General features: G+C 34.6%; 1 protein-coding gene across 1 annotated transcript in view; it reads left to right on the top strand.

Moving 5' to 3' along the window:
- Positions 1 to 22,938, top strand: part of TENM3 (teneurin transmembrane protein 3) — a 3,314,517-nt gene that overhangs the window by 1,280,037 nt on the left and 2,011,542 nt on the right. The gene's annotated exons all lie outside the window — the stretch shown is intronic.

The raw sequence follows: 22,938 nt of genomic DNA, 5'->3' as shown, positions 1-22,938 counted from the left end.
AAAGGGCAAAGATATTAAACTCCAGTCCAAAGCCTTTGATCCTCCTAAGGCCCATTACTACATTTTACCATCAATCTCTTCTCAGACCTGCATTCCACATGATTTTGGATATGAAGATTCAGTCACTTATTTTAACTCTGGTCTGACCTTGTTTCCCTTCCCTAACACAAATACCCAATGAAGGGGTCTCAGATCTAACTCCTTATACCTAATTCCATTGTTCTACCATGATGCAATGATGGGAACACTGAAATTGGAATCTGGGTGTCACTATTTAGACTTTACTGTTAGTTACTAAGTCCTTCAGTTTCTCTGGGTCTCAATATTTTCATCTACTAAATGACTTGGCTGAACTAGGATGGCTAATAGAGGCCCTTCCAGCTCTAAAACCACACCAAACACTTCCATCATGTTTTTTATTTATTTCAAAGCTACTGAATCATGTTCAGACTCCCTGAAATGGCAATAGGATTATAACTTATAGTTCTTAATGTAGCTTGATGGAGTGGATAAAACCTGGTCTCAGAGTCAGGGAGAGCCGGGTTCAAGTTCTCTCTCTAACATGTCCAAGGTTTAATCATTGAACAAGTCTTTTGACCCCTTAGGACCTTCAAGGAACTCCAGAAAGAATAATGACATATTAATGACATATTCACTGGAGGGAATTCCTCCCTGGAAGCAAATGATAATAATAGTAATACCCATGCAATATGCTTAATGTTTTTTCCCATTTTGATGAAATTATAAATGGGGGAAAGGGCAGACTCTATAAGTCATAGAATAAATACTCAAGGTTTTACATGGCCTAGAGAAGTCATGATAGTGGTTCTTATTGTCTTTTTAATCCCCCCCCCCATAATAGGATATTATAATCCCACTGTCCCAATTTGAGGCTACTGTCAGAAAACCTGAGTTTGAATTTTACCTGAAGCATTTATTACTGTGTAACCTCTCGTAGTCTCGGTTTTCTCAAATGTAAAATGAGAGTAATAAAAAGTATCACAGGTATGATGCTAGTATCAAATGAGATAATATGTGTAAAGAACTTTGCAAACTCTAAAGTGCCACATAAATGCTTCTGTTACCTTTAACCAGATAACTGCAAGCAAATCCCAGAGTCAGTTACCTTATCCATAGGACTGGGCTCACATTCCCTACACAACTTTCCTCCTAGATGTACTATAAATAAAGGCCTGTGTGAATCATAAAATGCTATATTAGAGTTACTCCTTAGTTGAACTGATGATTGGGATAGAAAAATAGGTTTAATAATAGACCATTTTAAATGTCTGTTCTTCAAGAAAAATATATCCTTGGTCCATTTTGTTAAACTCTCTACATTTCTTCCAATATAGGAATGCAGTCTTCCATCCATAGTTTTAATAAGAGCAACATCTGGCTCATTTCCCATAATCAATATCATTTCTTAAGGGTCTAGTTTCAAAATCAGGTGCAAAAAAACCTCAATTACAGGTTGCAAATCTGATAGTTTTTAAAAGTAGCAATTATGTCATTAACAAATTATCCAGTTATCAAGTTGCCTCATTCAGATAATAAGGGGGCAAAAAAAAAAACCCATCTCACTGCTGATTATTTTGTAGAATGAAGCTAGTTTCGATGTGAAGAATATTTTCTTAATTTAAGTGAGTCTTCTGGAGGCAACCTTTACCAAAAAAGTACCTTAAGGGAATAACTATAATCGGTGTTTCCAATCACTTAACATAAATGAAAGAAAATGAGGAATGCTGGAATTAATTATATTTGTCCTTCTCATAATGATGCAGATACAAGCCAGATTTTGCAGAGAAAATGATCACACAATACAAGTGTATAAACTTTTTTATGTTATTCTTTCACTTTTTTGCAGAGATAAAAAATAAAAGATAATTTACTTTCTGTTAATGCTTACCTTTCTGGTACCTCTCAAGACAGCATGTTTATCCAGCTGTCATAGTATAATTCTGCTGTCCATATTCCCACATTACCTGGATTCCTTTTCACTGCAAGGGATGATTTGGTGTTTATATTAAGCTTGTCTAGATTTCTTTAGAAATACAGAAACATTTTTTTTTGTTTTGTTATATACAGTGCACACAAGCAAATGGAAATTAATATTGAAAAGATATTTTTGGCTGGATATGAAAATTCAATGACTTAGTTTTACCCTGTGGAAAAAAATAGAGTGAATGAATGACTTTATGTCTTCTGAGTTTAAACTATCAATGCTGACAATAGTAAAAGAAGCTTGGATTAGATTCCAGAGGCAAACATTAATATAAAATTGTTTATTCATACATCATAAGGGGGGAGTGGGATGACTTTTAACATTTCTCATTTTTGTAAATTATTTGCTAATTTTCTGACTTGTTCACATTGGATACAGATGATTCCTAATTAAAAACATTAATGAATAATTACAGAATAATCAGAAACAAATGCTAACTATATTATGATTTTAAGTTTAGTCTTTTCAAAAGCTCAATTAGGTTTGAGGAGTATTTTGCATACCAAGAGGCAGGATGGAAGAATGAATGGAAGACAGAGCCTAGAGTCAGGAAGACAATATTTCAAGACCGTTTTCAGAGACCGTGTTGAATGAGGTCAACATCTCTTAATGTTCAAGGCAACTTTCAAAGATTTGAAATCTAGAATAAGCAAGAATTTTCCTCATTTGAGACTTCTCTATGTCAGTGAATCATGAATCTATCCCCTATTCTTATTCACATTAACCATAAGATAGATCCATTCATTTTACAGATAGAAAAATTAGAACTCAGGAAGGTTAGATAAGTGTCCAACAAGTCATGGGCCAAATCTAGCTTGCTCCCTTTTTTGTTTGTTTGACTCATTCACTAAGGATTTTTTTAAAAATAGAACACAAATCAAGAAAATATTAGAGATAAAATTCACATTCAAATCTTTTCTAACTTTACATCTAACACTCTTTCCACTATACCATTTGTCTTCTAAGTTGGTACAAAAAAATTCATGAATACATAACTATAAACTATGTAACTGTAAACATTTAATCATACTTTCATTTCTAGAGCTAGAAGGAAACTCATGATATAGATGGAAAAACTGAAGCCCAGAGATTCTTGTGATGTTCTAATGAGATAATGAAGTACTTTCATCATCATCAGTAGTCTAAAGTTAAAAGATCTCTTGTATGGTGATGATTTTATTATCTGAGCTTTCTATAACAATCCTACCCAATTTAAACTGTTTAAAGAGCAGTCCCAGAGGGTGCTGAGAAATGTCTAAGTATACATGTATACTTTTAAAATTAATTTGCATTATTAACACTTTCCTAAATCTAGGCAGTCAACATTAATCAAGCCTAAATTCACAGCAATTGTCAATTTCTGAGGCTTAAATGCTCACAAGGAAAATTGAAAAATCATCTCTGAGTCAATGAAATGGCTCCAGAAAACTCCTGCTTAGAAGAGTTAAGGGCCTAGCAAGAGTGACAAGCAGGTAAGTAGTGGAACCAAGACTCAAATATAGGTCCTGTGAATCCAATTATTGCAATCTAATTTATGATTTAATATTGTCAGAAAGATAGTTAAAGCATCATGTATTATAATTCTAGTCACTCACAAAGTCATTGTTGTTCTTACATTTTGTCCAACTCTTTGTGACCCTATTTGAGTCACAGGGTTAGTGGATTAATTTGCCATTTTCTTCTCCAGATCACTTTGTAAATGAGGAAACTGAGGCAAACAGACTTAATGACTTGCCCCAGATCACATAGCTCCTAAATGTCTGAGGTTGGACTTGAACTCAAAAAGATGAGTGATGGATACCAGGTCCAATATTCTATTCACTGTCCATCATAATTACACCAAAATCTTTGTAGTGAAACATTATATCAGATTGCTGTAATGGAATGATCCCTGAAAACAGGCTCTGTGTTCAAATACTGCTCTTCACTTTTTATCTTTGCCATGTTGATCACGTCATTTCTCTGAGTTTCCTCCACATTTAAATGTGGAGACAATTATATGACCTCCATTGTTCTTTATGGTTCCAAATCTATGTGGCTATATATGCTTTCATATTATAATAATAGCTAACATTTGACCAGCTCTTATTATATCTGGTAGAGTCAGGATGATTCGAATTCAAATTCAGACTCAATCTTCGCTGTGTGACCCCTGGGTAAATCACTTAACCTTGAATTTCCTGGAAAAAAAATGAATTCATCGGATTCATGGAAGGAAGTCATGGTAAATCACTCTGGTATTTTTGCCCTGAAAATCCCAAGTGGGATCAGGATGGGGTTTCAGGATATCTAAAACCACTGAACAATAATGACAAACAATGAGCCAAGCTCATTACTATGTTTTAGCATTTTATAATTAATATCTCTTTTGATCTTTACAACAACCCTAAGGAATAAATTCTAATATTGCCCATATTTGACACATAAAGAAATCCAGGGAAACAATTCCTTAGGGTTACAAAGTTGGTAAATGTCTGAGGTCAGATTTGAATTCAGTTTTTCCTGATTCTGGGTCCTATGCTCTATCCTTAGTGCAATGTTGCTGCCCAAAATATATTTTATGTAGATATGTTTGTTTTAAATTTTAAAATATATGCATTTGGTGTCTTAGACTTAATGGAAAAATTTCTCTTCATTTTCTATGTAGATATTCAGGGTAGTAGAATTTATGCTTCTGCCTTAAAGGGAAAATATTTCTAATACATGAGGACTTTCTCTAAAAATGCTCTTTGAAAAAAATATCCAACAAAGTAGTTTTAAAGAGAGATGCAGTCACACTGAATAATTAATAAGGGACAAGAGTAATAATAATCATCATCATGATCTATACTAAGAATAACATCAAGTTCGCCAAACACTTTAGAAACATTAATTAGATCTCACACTGTTCTTATTTACAAATGAATTAATAGTTCATTGAAAGCTCAGACTTATGTCCTTTCTTTTAACAGGACTCTTAGGGGTTTTCTTGAGACTTAGGCTTTTAATTCCATTGATGGAGAAGAGCAGAAAGAGTGAACCTAGAATAAAACTCAGCTTAAATTTTAGCTCTGGCAGGTAATAACTCTGGGATTATAAATAAACCACTATTTTTTAAATTCCCATTTTCTTTATCTGTATAATGGCCCTGATAATTCTTATTTTGCCTACCTGGGTAGATGTTTGAGAGGAAAGCATTGTCATAAACCTTAAAGTTCTACAGAAATATCTTCAAGTCACTGCCAGAGTAACATGTTCAGTTATAGGCAGTATATTCTATATATAGATCTCAATAGATAGTAGTGTGCATATCCATGTCTATGTATATTTGGTGTTGTTCCATCATGTGCATTCCTTTCTGACTCTTTGTGACCCCACCTTGTTGAATTTATATACTTTAAAAGAAATTAAGAATCTGTGGAAAAAAGAGCTGATACAGATCAGTATTTGTTGTTGGCTTGTCATTTTTAAAAAATAAGGGAGGGGAAGGGGAAAAAAGGGAGATTTTTATGGGGCAGTTGGGTAGCTCAGACAATAGAGAATTAGACCAGGGAGTCAGGAAAATTGGAGTTTAAATTTGGCCTCAGACATTAGTGATCCTGGGCAAGTCACTTAATCTCTCACCTCCAAATTTCTCACTTATAACCCTTAAAGCACTGTATAAATTCTAAGTACTATTATTAAATACTGAAGTTATATGTTTATACACAAAAGGAAATAAGGAATGAAGGGATTATGATCCCCATGCATTTGTGGTGACAGCATTTCATGACCATGTCATTCTCACACATGAAGCATTTTTCTCTGTGCCTTTGTAGCCTGAATTTATTCTCTTAATATGGAACTAGTTGGCATCTTTCAAGATGTGGTGTGCTGCAAATTCTGCCTCCCCCCCCCCCCCAGAGAGGTAGAAAAGATTAGAAATGATCCTTTCTTCCTCAGATTTCATACATATATATCATGTTTTGTTCTATATTATACATTATAATTCTATATTATACATTATACTAATGTTTCTCCTTCATTTTGAAGAAGACCATGACATCAGAGAGGTGATACCACAACAAGCACATGATTTGGATTTGAGTGAGGGGATGCTGTGCTATAATCACCAACCTCGCTGATTCCTCCAGAGCTATCTGGGTCCAGAGGCCAGGTATGATTCCAGATAACTAGAGACAAAGCTAGTTATGAGGCAATCATGGTGAAGTGTCTTGCCCAAGTTCATATAGCTAACAAGAGTCATGTGTCTGAGGTTGGATTCTAACTCCCATCTTTTTGACTCCAAGGCCTGTAGGTTTATCCACTGTGCCACCTAGCTGCCCCTCTGTATTACTATATAGTTCATTAATGTCATTTTCAAAGTACTTAATAACACAGAATGAGAATTTCCATCACTCATCTTTCTATATTTTCATTTACTATCTATAATATTGGAAATGTATTACCACCTCATTTCTGCCTTTTGGAATGTCTTCTGTCTTTCAAAACTTTGCTCAAGAGACACTAAACCTGAAACCTTTCCTGATCCATAATCCCCCCTCATATATGTATATATACATATATATATATATATATATGTATATATACATATATATATATATATATATATTGCCACTCTGTCAACTCACCATCCTGAAATTTATCTGGCACTGATTTTGTGCATTCATGTACATGATGGCTTTTCCAATAAATTATACTTTTCTTATGAAATAGGGACGGGCATACTTGGCTCTTTGTGTCCTTCCTTGGAAAGACCATGATTGGCAGTGGGAAATGGGGCAACAATCATACCTTAATTAGGCACAGAGGATGTCAGGACAAAATCATAGACAAAGGATAAAAGAAGTCCAACAGCAAGCACCAAGGTGCAGGATAAGGAGAATGGGATGGTAAAAGAAGGAAATGTGACAAAAAGGATGAGGAGAAGAATAGAAAGAAAATAATAACTCTCATAACCTAGGATTAGAGTTGAGAGTATTAGGTAGCATGAACTGGATTGTTCAAAGAGGATTCAGGGCCAGGAATTGGAAGTTTCATTTTTGTAGGATTTTTACAGGTTAACAGACCAATTCTGATCTATGCTACCTTGGAGTTAAATCAATAACATATCCAAATCATCTCCAAGTGATGGATAAAACTTCAAAGTCATCATTCCAAAGTCATCAATACCTTTTTGATGTTTTTCTGGTGTTGAACTGTGGAGGTTTGGAATTTTTCTGGAATTTACATATAATGCAACAAGAACCCTGCTGATTCATCACATATTACCAGGATGTAAATTTTTTTCGGGATAGGATCCAATTGGTAAATTATGTTATTGTTGTATTTTTTAATCTTTAGGACAGTTTGTGACTTCCAGGTTCTCATTTGAAATTTTATTTCCTTCTGTTGCCCCTTTGGACTGACTACTTATGAGCTTTTTTCCTGTACTTGATAAGGAGGGTTGGGAAGGGTGGTCAAGGTGACTAGAACCAGCTACAGTTTGAGCACAAGCCCATTGAGGTCAGGGACTACTTGGTTTTATCTTTGTATGTCCAGTGCTTAGCAGAGTGAAGACATAGATTAAGTACTTAATAAATGTACATTTCTTGATTTAGAGTTTTTATATTCTATATTTATTATGGTTCTTTCATTTTTGGATCCATATTATAACCCTCTTCTTTACCTGCTTCCCAGCTCCATGGTCTCTTAGTTCCATGATAGCAAGAATCCTTTCTTAATTATATCTTTCCTCAAAGCACTTGTAACCTTCTAATTCCTCGAATGAGACTTTACATTAAGCATTTATTTAATGGTTGAATAAATGAATGAATGAATGGTTCTCTATAATAGGAGAATATTAAATAAAAGTAAGTCTTAGTGTACTCTTAGAAGTACATTAGGAGTACACACTTAGGAGGCACTATACAGTAGTGGGACCCTTGAAGTAGAATTTAACTCCAGTAATGTAAATAAAAGCTGAACATTTTTGGACCTCATTATGTTTGTCATAGGACTAAAGGATTTTAAAACCTATTTTGAGAAAATATGCATATGCATATTGATGAATGTTGAAATACTTTTATAACATGTATTTGGAAAAATAAAAAAAAATAAAAATAAATTGTAAAAATCTTATTTTGAGGTTTGACTGGGGATCCTTGAATAATTACTAACCAAATAATACTTTATCAGGTTTATTTTTGTTTTTTTATTTTTTTGCAAGGGAAATATTTGGGTGAAGTGGCTTGCCCTAGGCCACACAGCTAGGAAATTATTAAGTGTCTGAGACCGGATTGGAACCCAGGTACTCCTGACTCCAGGGCCCTGCTTTATCCACTGGGCCACCTAGCTGACCCTTATCAGATTTTTTAAAAAAAAAAGTTTTGGAAAAGGAGCATGATAAGTTTGGCATTTAAGCCATTATCTTCAGTTCTCAATACTTAGATATCTTCTCTTATCTTCTAAGAACCAAACAAGGGAATCAGAATCATGGAGAACCTGATAGTCTTGATCAGTGAGCTATCATCCTGAAATTGCAATGCAAGCACAGTTAAATTGGTTAACTTTGGCAGTTTTCTGCCCCTCTTTGGCATTCTGATCAGCCAAGTAGAAACAATACATGGTCTCTTTTTTTGTAAATTTATTTAAGGCAATGGGGCTAAGTGATTTGCCCAAAGTCACACAGCTAGGCAGTTATTAAGTGTCTGAGGTCAGATTTGAAATCAGATCTTCCTGACTCCAGGTCTGGTGCTCTATTCACCGTGCCACCTAGCAGACCCCATGGTCTCTTTTCTAAGAGCAGTTGGAGGATAGGAGAAGAGAAGTACTTTGCAAGAATGACCTTCAGAAAGTCTGGGACTGTCTAATGATAGGGAAAAAAGTAGGATCATAAATCTAGAACTAGAAGAGACCTCAGAACCACCCTCATTTTACAGATGAAACCACAGGAAGTTAAATTATTTGCCCAAGGGCACATAGCTGGTAAGAATCAAAGGTGAGACTTGAATCTTGGTCCTCTGATTCAAGAACCAGAACACTTTCCACTGACCTATGTTGGCTAGGAGGAATTCTAGTCTAAAAAAGGTCATTAGCTAAAAACAGACATCATTTAGATTGTACTGACTGGTGACAATAAGCCATTTTCGGGTTTCTCTTTGTTTTCTTCTAACAGGCAGCCAGAAAGGGGAACTGACAAATTGACTGAATTATATTCATCTAGAAAGCTAGAGGCTGGTATAATCTGTATCACATAAATTCAAAAAATCCTAGTTAGATACATTAGTCAATAATTTAATGACAAAACAATCTCATTTGAAATTACGTCTCTGACATGACAATGGAAAAGGCATTGAATTTAAAGGCCAGAGTCTCTGTTTGGTTTTGTCCTCCTCTATTGTGTTATTGACTACCAGAATTTGTTGCTGTTTTTGTTTTTGACATTCCATTCCATTACTATAATTAATATCAAACAAATTTTCAAACTGCCATTAGAAACATGTCAAATGTGTTGAGTTCCATATTTCCCAATTTCAACAATTCTAGTCCTAGACTGAAAACAACTAAACTACCACAAAAATCTTTTTTTAAAAAAAATATTGCATCCTCTCTAGAAAGTCCCTTAATTTATCTGAGATAATAAATGGAGAAGATTGTGAATATTTAAAAAAAAATTGACTATATTAATTCTAGACATTATTTCCTATACTTACTAGGGCTCTATCTGAGCATTTTAAAAATTGTGTGTGTTCTTTTTATCCTATAGACCTGCTGGGCATAAGTGGCATCTTCTTTAATGTTTTCTCTATTCTTTGTCACACTGCTAAACCGTTGATTAATAATAAATAATAAATAGCAATAATATTTAAGCTCTAACAAGAGTTGCATTAGTGACTCAGTTTGTTTCTGCTTTACAGTTTGCCTGGTCTTCCCTTTTAATGGATTTAATGACACTTCCAATTAAAAATCAAACAATTAGTTGGTGACTATAGTCACAGATTGTATTAAGAGGAATGTATGTTGCTAATGAAATGCCTCACACTTATTTGACTTTTAGGACTATTAAGGCTGTTAAATCCTTATGAGTGACATCAATGTGGACCCAATTAGCACAGTTTGGAGTCACTTCATAATTCAAAAGAATGTGATCATTCAGCTGGAAGCACATTTGACAGAAACTCCATAGTCATGAAGGTAAAAGCTTGCAAGATCACCCACTAGGATGGAGAAGCTGTCATTCTTTCATCAGTACTGTTGAATACTAATGTCAAGGTCAGGATGGAGTAATTTCAGCCTGCCAAAATATTGCTAGAATTGATATACCAGAAGATGCTTAAGAAAGTAAAGAAATAGAACTTTTGATAAAGTTTCAGGAAGTTGTTAAAGTTGAATGTAACTCTTAAAAAACCAGAAACAATTCTCCATTTTGCCTTTGTTTCCTCTCAGAAGAATCAGATCATATTCCATCAGAATAAAAAAAAAAGCAAAAAAAAGAAAAAAGCCCTTGCTTCTTCTTTGTCCCCTATTTTATTAACATGGGTCTTGGTTTAGAATTGCCATCTTTGTGCAATTTGCCATTTTAAGTCATTTTTTTTTAAATGAGCATGTGCTTTTGTTAAGCAATATTTTAACTCCAACAGTCTCAAATGGAATGAGACTTTTAAATGAAATGAGTTTTTCCAAATTCTGTTCTGCTGAAGGGAGAGAAATGAATAGCCTTACGTACATGAATAGGTATGTAACCTGCAAGTCTTTATGTTTCCATAAGCACTTTACAACTTTCAAAAGGCTTCTTCCTATAAGATTTCTTATGAGTCTTACAGTAACTCTAGTAGTAGAGATGTAGTAGATGGACTTAGTGCCAGTGGACAGTGGATTTGTAGACAGGAAGATCTTGTTTAGACTCTTGGTTCAGCCAAATAAATCATGTATAATTATAGTTAAGACACTTAATCTCTAGAGATCTTCCTTCCCCAAGTGTAAAATGGGTTTGAATGACATCAAAAGACCCTTCTTGTTCTGACCCTATGGTCACCATCTTGCAGATGTGGAAATGGAGGCATAGAGTTTTGGGGAAATGTTGAAAGTTGCTAGACAAATTAGAGGCAGAGTCTAGGTTAAAGATCCTATTTGTTCTTTTGTCACAGCACTCTATTCATGGTCACCCAAGGACTCTGTGTGTGTGTGTGTGTGTGTGTGTGTGTATGTGTGTGTGTGTGTTTGTGTATGTGTATGTGTATGTGTATGTGTGTATGTGTAAAATACAATTTTATCCATTTTTAAAATTTTTAAGGCCAAAATGGTATGGTACAAATACACTGCCATTTATATTTCAGCTAAATATGTTCAGATTTTATTCATTCAAGTTAAAAAATGCCCATAATCCTTATATTTCTTCATGATCTGATTGATTTTACATTGCATAAATATGTCAATGAGCTATGCCAGACACTAGCTCAGTAGAATTGCTTTCCATATTCCAGATACAGTTTTGAAAGATGTCTAAAATGACATGTTTGCAGTAAAATATACATGGCCGGTTGAATTTTCTGAGTCTTGCGCCTCAGTAATTCTAAAAAGGAGAATGGAATCTCTTTCCTGGCAAAAGTCATGTTTTTAAAAGTTGAAAGTGTATCATTCTGTTATTCTCTATCTCTTATAAATGCACTTCTGCTTTTGTTTAATAAAAATAAATAAATAAACAGCTAACTTTTACTTCCTATTCATGCAAACCAGTCTGTGATTCAGGGCAGAACGATGTTTATTTAAAATAGACAGATATAGCTACTCATGCACACATTTTTATTGGCATTATTTGAATTGAACCTATTTTATCTACATTAGGATGTTTCTATACTTTAAGAAACACATTAACTGTTTTTCTGGTTCTTTAAATTTTGCTGAATGATTGGATAGAGGTCCCTATAACCTAGGCAAAGTTGAAAAGTTTTCTATGACTTTGGACTAAGTGGAGCTTAACTATCTGTGTACCAATTTAAAAGGCAGGAGGAATGAAATAGGAATTCTATAATTGGGTTTTAGTTTTATTAAAAGAGGTTGCATTAGAATCTTAGGCTATAAAACCAAAAGACTCACATGCACTTCAGTTTAAAAGCCAGTCCTTTTTAGGAGCTTGGAAACAGTGTGGTTCAGTGGAAATAACATTAAAACAAGGGTTAGAGGACTTGGGTTCAAATTTTGTCCTTGGTATTACTACCAGTGTGACTTTGGGGAATTCATTGAACTCTTTGGGTTTCAGTTACTTTATCACAAAAATGAGATAGCTTTTCAGTCCCCACCTAGTTCCATACTTTTGATTTAATAAGAAAGGAAGGGAACAAAAAATATAACACAAACTATGAGGAATTTTGAAGTGAATTACTAAGCCTTTATTATCAAAGTTACAAAGGAAATTAAAAATGCCTCTACCAAGACATCAGATTTTTTTCAAATTACTATCTGTGTTTCATTTATAATGATAATTAGAAAGTCAGCACCATAAGGCATACAATGCTACAGGCTTACATTAGGAAGCTTAGGGAGCTTACACTCTTAAAGTGTTAAAACTGAACTTAACTGTTTTAATAAATGTCTTTTTGTTAAGACAGAGATGGTATGATCTAGATGCTGATATCCAGACTGGACTCTTTCTATTTCCTTCTATTACTCCTGAGATTCAAATTTTCTGGATTTCTATGGAAATAGATGATACAAGAACTCATAGACCACCATGAACTATGGAGAAGATGTTATTGGTGTGGCTAAGACTCAAAGTTTTTATAATTCCTAAAGGGCTGAAGAGTTATGGGAGAACTCTCAATACACTTCCCCTGCTTTTCACTTATAATATTAGAGATTCAGAACTTGGGTCCTGGTCCCCTAGCAATTTTTATTCTACTCCGTAGGCACATGTGATTTAGATTTTTCTGTCTACCTTTAAATAATTAAGAGGCCACTAAAGGTGATTTTGGGAGATGGTTATATTCAGAGGTTTTATGATGAAATTCTAAGCTTTTTCCCCCCATTTTTACTATGTATGTTTGACAAACTATGTGGTCCATAGTATGTTGTATACCTATGAAAGGCCAGATATCAAACTGGGACTCAGACATTGAATTGGAGAATATATAGTCACTATTAGAAGGGACCGGAGAGGTCTTCTTTCATTTTCTTTATTTTAGAGAATAAAAAAAAATTCACATACTTGGTATTTTGAATAATATTCAATTTTATCCCTTAGAATTCAATATTCAACAAGCTATAGTCTGTAGGACAAATCTGACCCACAACCCTTTTGGTTTTGTTTTTTTCTGGGGGGGAAGTAGGGCAGTGGGGTTAAGTGCCTTGTCTAAGATCACACAGCTAGTAAATATCAAGTGTCTGAGATAGGATTTGAACTCAGATCCTTCTGACTCCAGAATTGATGCTCTATCCACTGCATCACCTAGTAGCCCCACCATTTATTTCTTCCTAGAAAGCCTAAGATCAGTTTCTCAAGACTATACATAAATGGGCAATGTGATGAATCTGGCACCCTTGTCATGGTTTTCTAACCCTTGCCCTAAATCACTCCAAACCCAACCAGAATGGGTTTGAATTATAAAAACTGTCACTTGAAGTCATAGGCTCAGATTGAGACAATTGGGACAGTTATTTAAACCAGGGGCACAAATTGGGAAACATGTATGTAAGTATGTTCTCAAGGAGATATAGGAGTTAATATCTGGAAAATTAGTTATCCTATCATGTTTAATTTCACTCATAGTACCCCTGAATAAGGGTTCTCAGTCTTCTATATCTTTTTATTTCTTATGTGCCTATGAATGATATAACCTCTAGAATTTATTTCCTTTTATATTGAATAAGTCATAGATAAAATTACTGAAAACTACACAATAAAGGAACTCCTGATCTCGACCTCTGAAGGTTTTATACTCTCTGTTGGCCAGAGCAACCCTTAGTAAAGTTGAAACTGAGAAACTGAGGTAACTACTCTGTTGGAGGCTGAAGAAACAAAGGAAGGAAGAAAACTAGTTTTTTGTAAAATGTCATTCATTTCTGGGTATTTCACAAATATCTTATTTGATCCTGACAATAACCCTGTGAGGAAAGTGTTATTAATATCTCCATTTCACAGTTGAGGAAACTGAGGCAGGTGGAGGTTAAATGACTAGCCCAAGGTCAAACAGCTACTAAGAATCTGAAGTCACATTTGAACTCAATCATCACATACTACCAAGATTGGAGTATGATGATCAAAGTTTGTTCAACAGCTTATTCTCACTCCTTGGTCAAATCAATGCATCATCTGTATGGGCTCCAGTTTCCTCAGCTGTAAAATGAGATGATTTCATTTCCCTTCTTTCTTTCAAAATCCCCAAATAGTGACTCAAGGAAAATGTTATTTATGTTAATAATAGTTACCCATATTCCATCTCTCTATTTGCCATACATCCATTATTCTAATAGTTTTCACTTTTAGTCCCAAGACCAAGTCTCCAGTTTACTAGTCCATCTCTCTCTTCCTTTCTTAGGTCTATATAGCATTAAACTAAGCAAGGGAGGTGGCAAGACCAATTGCCAACATTAGTTTGTATTGGGACTAGTAATAGTGCTATTCTTATAAGTAGGAAATGTCTAATTTCATTAGGAAACAGATTCTTAACTTGTGACCCATTAGTTTGGTTTTCTGTTTTAAATATTTTGATAAAGATGTTTTGATATAATTGGTTGCCCTATGCAATTTTATGCATTTTATTTTATGTATCTAAGAATTTCTTTCTGAGAAGTGACCTGGTGTTCCCCAAAGTGTTCCAAAATGGTCTATGACTAACAAAAAAAAAGTTTACAATTTCCTTAGAGTATGAATTGGTGAATGGTCTCAAAATTCTCTCTCTTGGTTAGTATTAAGAAAGAGTGAAAGTTATGAATATTAAAAATATATCTTGAATCAATTCTGTTACCACCCTTTCTTAGAAGATCTTAATATGTTTCTGCACATATTATCCTAGCTTTCCAGTTGAGACCTCACGCAAATATTTATTTGGCTTTTTTATTGTCTTGTAAGACAATGAAGGAAACATGTCAAGGGTAATCAGATTCTGGTTTCATTTGAAAAAGTTACACTCAGACCCTGGAGGCCAAAAGTTCAAACCAAGTTTCTAGAAAACACTAAATTGTCATGGTGGATAATGATAGACTAAACATCACTTTGATTCAAAAAACTTAATCCTGAATCCCTGGCTTGCTTATGTATGTTAAAATATTCCATAACAAAGTTTGAGGCAAACCTGGCCTGTTAGGTTCCTAACAAAGAAAGCCAGTTGAATAACTCAGCACAAAAGCAAGGCTCCTGTCTAATGGAAAAAGAGACTGCTTAGTTCCTTAAACAAATGGAAAGAAGGGAGAAAGGAAGGAACAAAAGAAAGAAGAAGAAAGGAAAGAAGGAAGGAAGGAGAGGAGGGAAGAAAGTGGAGAAGGAAGGGAGGGAGGGTCTAGGGAGGGAAGGAAAGGAGCGAGGAGGGGACAAAGCAAGAGGAAGGAAAGAGGAAAGGAAGGAAAGAAGGAAGGAAGGAGGAAGGAAGAAGAAAAGAAAGAAGAAAGGAAAGAGGAGGTAAGGGAAGAGGGGAGGAAGGAGGGAAAGAAGAGGGGAAGGGAGGAGAGAAGGTAGAATAGAGGGAAGGAAGGGAGGAAGGCAGGAAGGAAGGAAGGAGAAAGAAAGGAAGGGAGGAGGGAAGGGAAGAGGGGAGAAGGAAAGGAGGAGGAGGGAAGGAAGGAGGAAATGAAGGAAAGAAGAAGGAAGGATAGAAGAAGGAAGGAAGAAAGGAAGGAGGAAGGAAGGAGGGAAGAGGGGAAGGAAAAAGGGAGTCACACTATATGATTTAATTTTGGTTTTAAATAAATTAAGAATAAGCAACTCTTTCATTACAAAAGTGATCCATTTTATGGTGCCTATATGTGGTTTGTTCAACCCTTTATTATAATGTGCTATATTAACTAATTGCATCCAGTTTCATTGATTGGAGTACAAGTGCAGCAGTTACAAGGAAGAGAGAACTGATTTTTTTTTTTCATTTGGAGGGGATTGGTAGAGGAGGGTGATTCAAGTCTGACAATTCTTTCTTGAATCTCAAAACCTGAGAAATACATGTTGACATTTCACAGCCAAACCATGGGCACTGGGTGGGCATCAAGATAATTGTCAGCGACAGACATTCTTTTAGAAAGATAAGTTTGCACCTAATTGGTCCAAAACAATCCCTAAAGAATGTTACAGTAACAGCAGCACATGTGCAATATTGCTTTCAAATAATATGTATGTGCCAAGAGCCAAAATGAAAATTTGTGGAAATGACATCTGCAATTGACAAAAATATGCCTCATGAAAGTCGTAAGGGAGTTCAGATATTTCTGGGATTTGTTTTTGTTGAGTTTTTTTGGTCTGTGCTCTTTTAATAAGAAATGACTACTTTATTAGTAGCCAATAATTTTTAAATGCCTCATGGACTTTGCCCAGAAGACATATGAACTGCATTGTTTAGTGAATGATGCCACACTTTGGATATCCTTTGAGTTCTGTAAACTTAGTGTTATGACCACAGTAGCATAAGAGGAACTGATATGAAAGTTGGCAATGTCTCACTAAATCTCAGAATTAAGAGGATCTATTTGATATATGTGTATACACACACACACACACACACACACACACACATATATATATGCATATCTCTATTATGTCTACACACATATGCGTATATTTGTAATGGGCTAGTTGAGACTTAAGCCTGCCTCCTGGTCATTTAGTTTCTATTTTGGAACAAAACAAGAGATTTATAAGTCATGAAGCAGTTAAGAAAAGATGCCTTTAGCCATACTTAGATAAAAATCTAATTTGACATAATCAAATTTATATGAAGGTATCTAAGTACCCCCACAGTTTCTTTTGACCTCTTTGTATATAAGTGATGAAGAAGTGACCAATCCACAGTCTGATGAATTGAGTACTCTGAACAGCCAAGTTTCCAGGAACGACTCCCTACCTCTTAAGAGGAAAAAAGTAACCTAACTAACTTATGGAGGAAAGGGTTAATGTATTGCTCCTACCACAAAGCTGTAGTTATATTTAACCACAGTGAGCACAGTCATGAATTATAAGCCTTTTTCATTGTCCACCTTAAGTGCTAATTAGTCAGTTGATATCCTTTTTTAGGGAATTTTTGAACATCAAAGGAATTTCTAATAAATATATTGGCATGACAAACAACAACTAACACAAGGAAGATATATAACTTCTCCAGGCAAAACAGATATTGTTAAACTTATCTCTAAACCATGATTGGAACAACACCCAGAGACACTAAACGTAAGAGCAGGAAGGGAAAATATCCCAGGAGAAGGTAAAATGGTTTTAAATTTTTGCCAAGTTTGTCTAGTTGGGAAGGGGAGAAATGTAAAGCTGAGCAATTTTCTGGTGCATTTGATCAAGATAGTCAGACTATCTTCACAATTAAGTCCAGAAATGCATTTTCTTCAGTAGCAGAGGGTTTGGAAACAAATTGTATGGATAATGACTTCAACTTTCCACTTCCTGTTATCTGGTACTTGAGGGAAAATATTGTCCATTATGTAGAGAAAATAACAACAGGCAAGGGACTAGAAAGAATATTGAGTTGCCCATAGACACTTGTCAACTGTTAGGAAATAATTCCATTATTAGAAATGGATAGTTAATATTTTATAAACATGTTAATATTTCACATAAGAATATACTTTGTTTGGCTTTCTACACACTGCTTTCCAAAACATGGAATCAAGAAGATGAGTTCAGATCCAGTCTCAGACACTTATTAGATGTATATCCCTGAGCAAGTCCTTTTCAATTTCCATTTACCTCAGTTTCCTCAACTGTAAAATGTAGTTAATAATACCATCTACCTCACAGAGTTGCTGTGAGGATCAAATGAGATAATATTTATAAAGTACCTACCATAGTACTTGAAAGGCACTATATGAATGCTTATTTCCTTTCCTTTCCTTATTTTTGTTTGTTTTATTGAAAAATTTAAATTAATAATATGAACTGGGGCGTTGGAAATGAGTCCAACCCTGAATGATATCCCCTGTTACCAAAATAGTTTTTTCTAAGAAACTTTTATTTTTCCTTCCAGCTTCAAGGTTAACAGGGCTACCAGGGCTCAGCTAGAGAATTGCCCCCCTATTTGGGTATTGATGCATATATTTATGTATGCATGTATATATATACATATACATAAATATATAATATATTTTACAATTATCTCAACTCTCATTGTACATTCAATGCATCCTCTGAAGCTGAGATGCAACAAAGTATGGATTAATTCTCTGCTGCTTGTGCTCATTTTGGTCTAACAATTAAATCAAGCAAACATTGGTACTCCATCAGCCAGCACTACACCATCCATATGTGGAACCATCATTTACAATAATGAAGGAATTTTGAGTACTGTGGACAAGTTCACTTACTTGGCAGTGTCATTTCCTAGGAGGTACACATTGTCAATGAGGTTGACACACACATTTCCAGAGCCAGCTCAGTATTTGGGAGACTCTTGAAAGAAAGTATGGGAGAGAAGAGGTATTAGATGCACTACCACACTGAAGGTCTACAGAATCATTGTGCTGACCTCATTGCTGTTTGCCTGTGAAACCTGGACAGTCCACCAGCTCCATGTCAAGAAACTGAATCACTTCTATTTAAATTGTTTTAGGAAGATCACCTTGCAGAAGATATCAGACACTGAGGTCCTTTCTCGAGCTAAACTGCCCAGAGTGCAACTGCAGAGAGTGAAACTATGCTGGGTTGGACACACTGTTAGAATGCCAGGTGGATACTTGGCTAAAAAAATATTTTATGGAGAACTCACTCAGGGAAATTGTTCACAAAGGGGTCAGAAGAAGTGATACCAAAATACCTTGAAGATCTCATGGAAGAACTTTGGAACTGATTGCACAGCATGGGAGACACTGGCACAGAACTACCCAACATGGTGTGCCCTCATCAGTGAGGGTGCTGTACTCTATGAGCAAGGTAAAATCAAAACAGCTCAATGAAAATATGACATATAAAAGTTTAGAGTACCCACCCCAGGTACTCACTTGGACCATTTATGCCCAACTGTGGTAGAGCATTCCAAGTTCCTATTGGTCTAATCAGTCACAATTTGACACACTGTGATTTGTCTCAAACATAGTGATGTCATTTTGGTTTTCTCTGATAACAAAGGACAAGAACCAACCAACCAATCAATCATCCAAATATTTTACAGATGAGGAAACTGAGGCTGAAGGAGATTAAATGATTTGCTCAGGCTTACACAATGTTTAAGGCAGGGTTTGAATTTTGATTTTTCTTAATCAGAGTTCAACATTCTATAGTTTCATTTACTTCCAGGGAGGGACCACTGGAAGAGTGAGAGAGAACAGGAATGCAACAGGAAGGAGTGTTTGGGGTACTTTCCCCTACCTGAAGAATTATAGTCACAAGGGAACTTTAGGTATCCCATATCACCATCGTTCTCCAGCAATATTGGATCTTTTACACTGGGAAAAAGTTATGAGGAATATTTGAATAATTCTTCAAAGTTTCCTAAAGTTAAACCTGCATTTTGGAAGAGAATAGAAATAACTATGCTTACAATTACAATAAGTATGGTATACAATTTCTATCATCACTTATGTTTTGAGTAAACCAGTTTGCTTATAGATTTAAAAAACAAAATTATGGTGCCAAAGTTTTGGGAAAACTCCAAGAACTATTCAGTAATAAAACTCTTGATTCCTGGGTCATCTCTGGGCTTCTATAAAGCTTAGGTTATTCCCACATATCTTTGTGACTGTTCATAAATAAATTATTAAAGAAAAAATTCATTCAATGAGCAAATCTAACTCTAACTTGAAAGGACAGAATCTGTTTCCTTGAAAAAAAAACTGCCTTAAAAAAACATTTTACACTTGAAGTTAAACTTTTCAATAATTTATTCTCCATCAAGCTTTCCTGAAATTCTAAATTGTTCAAATTATAGCTGGGATGCATTCATGACCTCTTACCAGGGCTCACCTGATGGCAAGTGTTTATGTATAGAATACAATTGTGATCAATCTCTGACACTTACTACTGCCTTCCTGCTGTTTAAAAATGTGTACTCTAATAGCATTTATATGTTTTCTTTTCCCTGAAGGTTTCATATTCCTTCTTCACAAGGGCAAAGAAAATTAGAATGAATATCGTAGTCACTGTAATAGAAACTGTCCAAGCTAGTTATTTATATCCTGTTCTAAGCCAAATAGTTTGGGGAACTTGCTAAATGCAATTTTATATGTCTATATCTATATCTATTTATCTCTCTATCCTCAAGTATGCACATGCTTATATATTTTGTTATTGTTATTTTGCATACAAAGTTATGAAGCTAGCCATTGTTTGTTTCTTAGTGGTCTAGGTATCCATAAAATTTACCATATTGCTTTAATACCTAGAACTATGCCTCAGGATGTAAAATGTTCAAACAAAAATAAATGCAAAAGTTTCAGTTCTTGAAAATGACAAGGTTAGAATTTTAAAACATTTCAGAAAAAAAGGAGAAGATTCCAGAGTATAGAATTCTACAGAGAAAAATGCTTGAAGGAAAGGAAGTGCTAAAGAAGAAATTTTGATGATCAGAAAACAATGTTCTGATGAGGATAGAAAGTTAAATTGTGTCTGAAGAAAGTGATGAGGATGTACAGGTACTCATTGGCAAACTTAGATTCATAAAAATGAGTTTAGGAAAAGGAAGTCAGATCATGTAATGTATTATGAGTATCTAAAAAAGTGAGATGATCAGGTTTATTGCTATACAGATTAAACTATGGTTGATATTTAATACTATGGCTATAGAAAATGGCCTTTTCCCAGTTATGTTGAGCACAGGCATAAAAATCATAGAAGGGATATAGCCTTTTGATAGTGTAGGTCATAATATATATATATGATGAAATGAAGACTGAAATACTTTCTAAACTGTTTATTCACTGTTACATTGGCAAACACATATCAAAAATAGTTAGAAAGAAGTTGAAAGCCAGGATAACTGAGGAAATGGTAAGAAAGCACCTAGCTTAGCTCAAATATTTCATGCTACCAATATTGTAACCAAAGGTTTGAAATTAAGGCAGAGATTGCTGAGCTGCTATTCAGAGATAATCTCTGAAATTTGATGGAAAAATTGAAGCGATACTACATGTCTGAAGAAGGGCAAATCTTGTCTTGTTCAAGGAGGAAAGAAGCCAGTATTAAAACTATAAAATACTTTACAAAACTTCATTTTTTTTGTTATTGTTGTTTGCTGCTAGAGGTTTATGAGCTGAATAAGTTTGAGGGCACATTAAAGGGATGTTGTGCAACCATTTAGAAACAGAAGTAGTGATCTCTAAGAATAAGCTTGATTTCAAACAGTTTATGCTATAGTCTTTCTTCCCTTTATCAATCAATTTACTTTTCAGGAAATGTACTTTGATTTTTTTTCAATTGATATTTGATTTTATTTTTCTAATTACAGGTTATAAAAGTTTTTCAACCTTCATCCACATGCATATACATAGTTTTAAGTTATATAATTTCCTTCCACCCTCCCTTCCCACTCTCCTCCCATCAGTGGTAAACAGTCAGTGAATATTGTACATATACATTTGTGGTTAACATGTTTACAGATTAGTTATTTTCAATATGAGGAATTAGGATTAAGGGGAAAGAAAGAAAACCATGAGATAGGAGAAATACATAAGAGAAATTTTTAAAAAGTGTTCATTCAGATTCTGTAGGGGTTTTTTTTGTTTTGTTTTATTTTGTTTTTCTTCTTCTGGATGGGGATAGCATTGTCCATAGCCAGTCTAAAAGATTTGTCCTAGCTCTCTGAATTGCTGAGAGGAGCTGCTTCAATCAAGGTTGATCGTCACCCAATGTTGTTAATATGTACATCGTTCTCTTAGTTTTGCTCCCTGTGCTCAGCATCAGTTCCTGTAAATCATTCCATGCTTCTCTAGAGTTATACTTTGTAGGGGGAGGAGGTTGGATTTTTTCTGTTAGATTAAAAATATATCAATATACTTTTTAGAAATGAAAGTTAAATAGTAAAACATGGTTCATATATCCATTCCTACCACTCTATTACCTCTATTATGTCTGGGCAAATCAGACAGATTTTGTACTATAATCTCTACACTGGTTAAATTAGGCTTGTCTTATATTTTTAATAAAATATTACTTTCAATAAATCTGTGATTTCAGTGTCTCAGATCTATATCTATCTCTTTCAGTGCTATTTTTTTGTATGTACTCCCATAAGTTTGCAAAAGAGGGTCTGCAAATGTGCTCTCTCATGACATCACAAAGATGACAATGGCATCTTTACATCAATCATCAGCCCAGCTTTTATTTTTTGCTATACATTTCTTGATGGCCTTTTTTTTTTTATAGCAGAGATGCCATATTATATACCTACTGGCCCATAACACTCCAGTAGGTCAAACCAAATTAAAATGAAATTAACTGAGAAGTATTTAACCATATATATATATATATATATGTATATATATACATATATATATAAAATATAACATAGGTAATGGTAATTTGTGATTTTCTAAGCCAGAATGTGTCTATAGGGACATTTCTATTTTAGTTTGGCATTTCTATTTTAGTTTTACACAAAATTTTGTGTTTACTTTGACTTCATAGTTCTATGTTGATCATACATTGCATCTATAATGACTCCTTTTTTTGCCATTAAAGTGATTTCCCCCATTTTAGTTCTTGAAGGATTGATTTTTCATGATTTTCATATAACACTCTCAAAAGAAGAATGATATCAAGAAGGAAGAAGGGAAAAGTCATCAAAATTGCTCTGTAGTTTTCCAAAGTAGTTTCCTTATTCAATTCTGGACCCAAATGA

Source organism: Macrotis lagotis, chromosome 3 (genome assembly GCF_037893015.1).
Source record: "Macrotis lagotis isolate mMagLag1 chromosome 3, bilby.v1.9.chrom.fasta, whole genome shotgun sequence".
Lineage (NCBI taxonomy): Eukaryota > Metazoa > Chordata > Mammalia > Peramelemorphia > Peramelidae > Macrotis > Macrotis lagotis.
The sequence above is the reverse complement of the archived record's forward strand: the minus strand, read 5'-3'. Positions and strand labels throughout refer to the sequence as shown.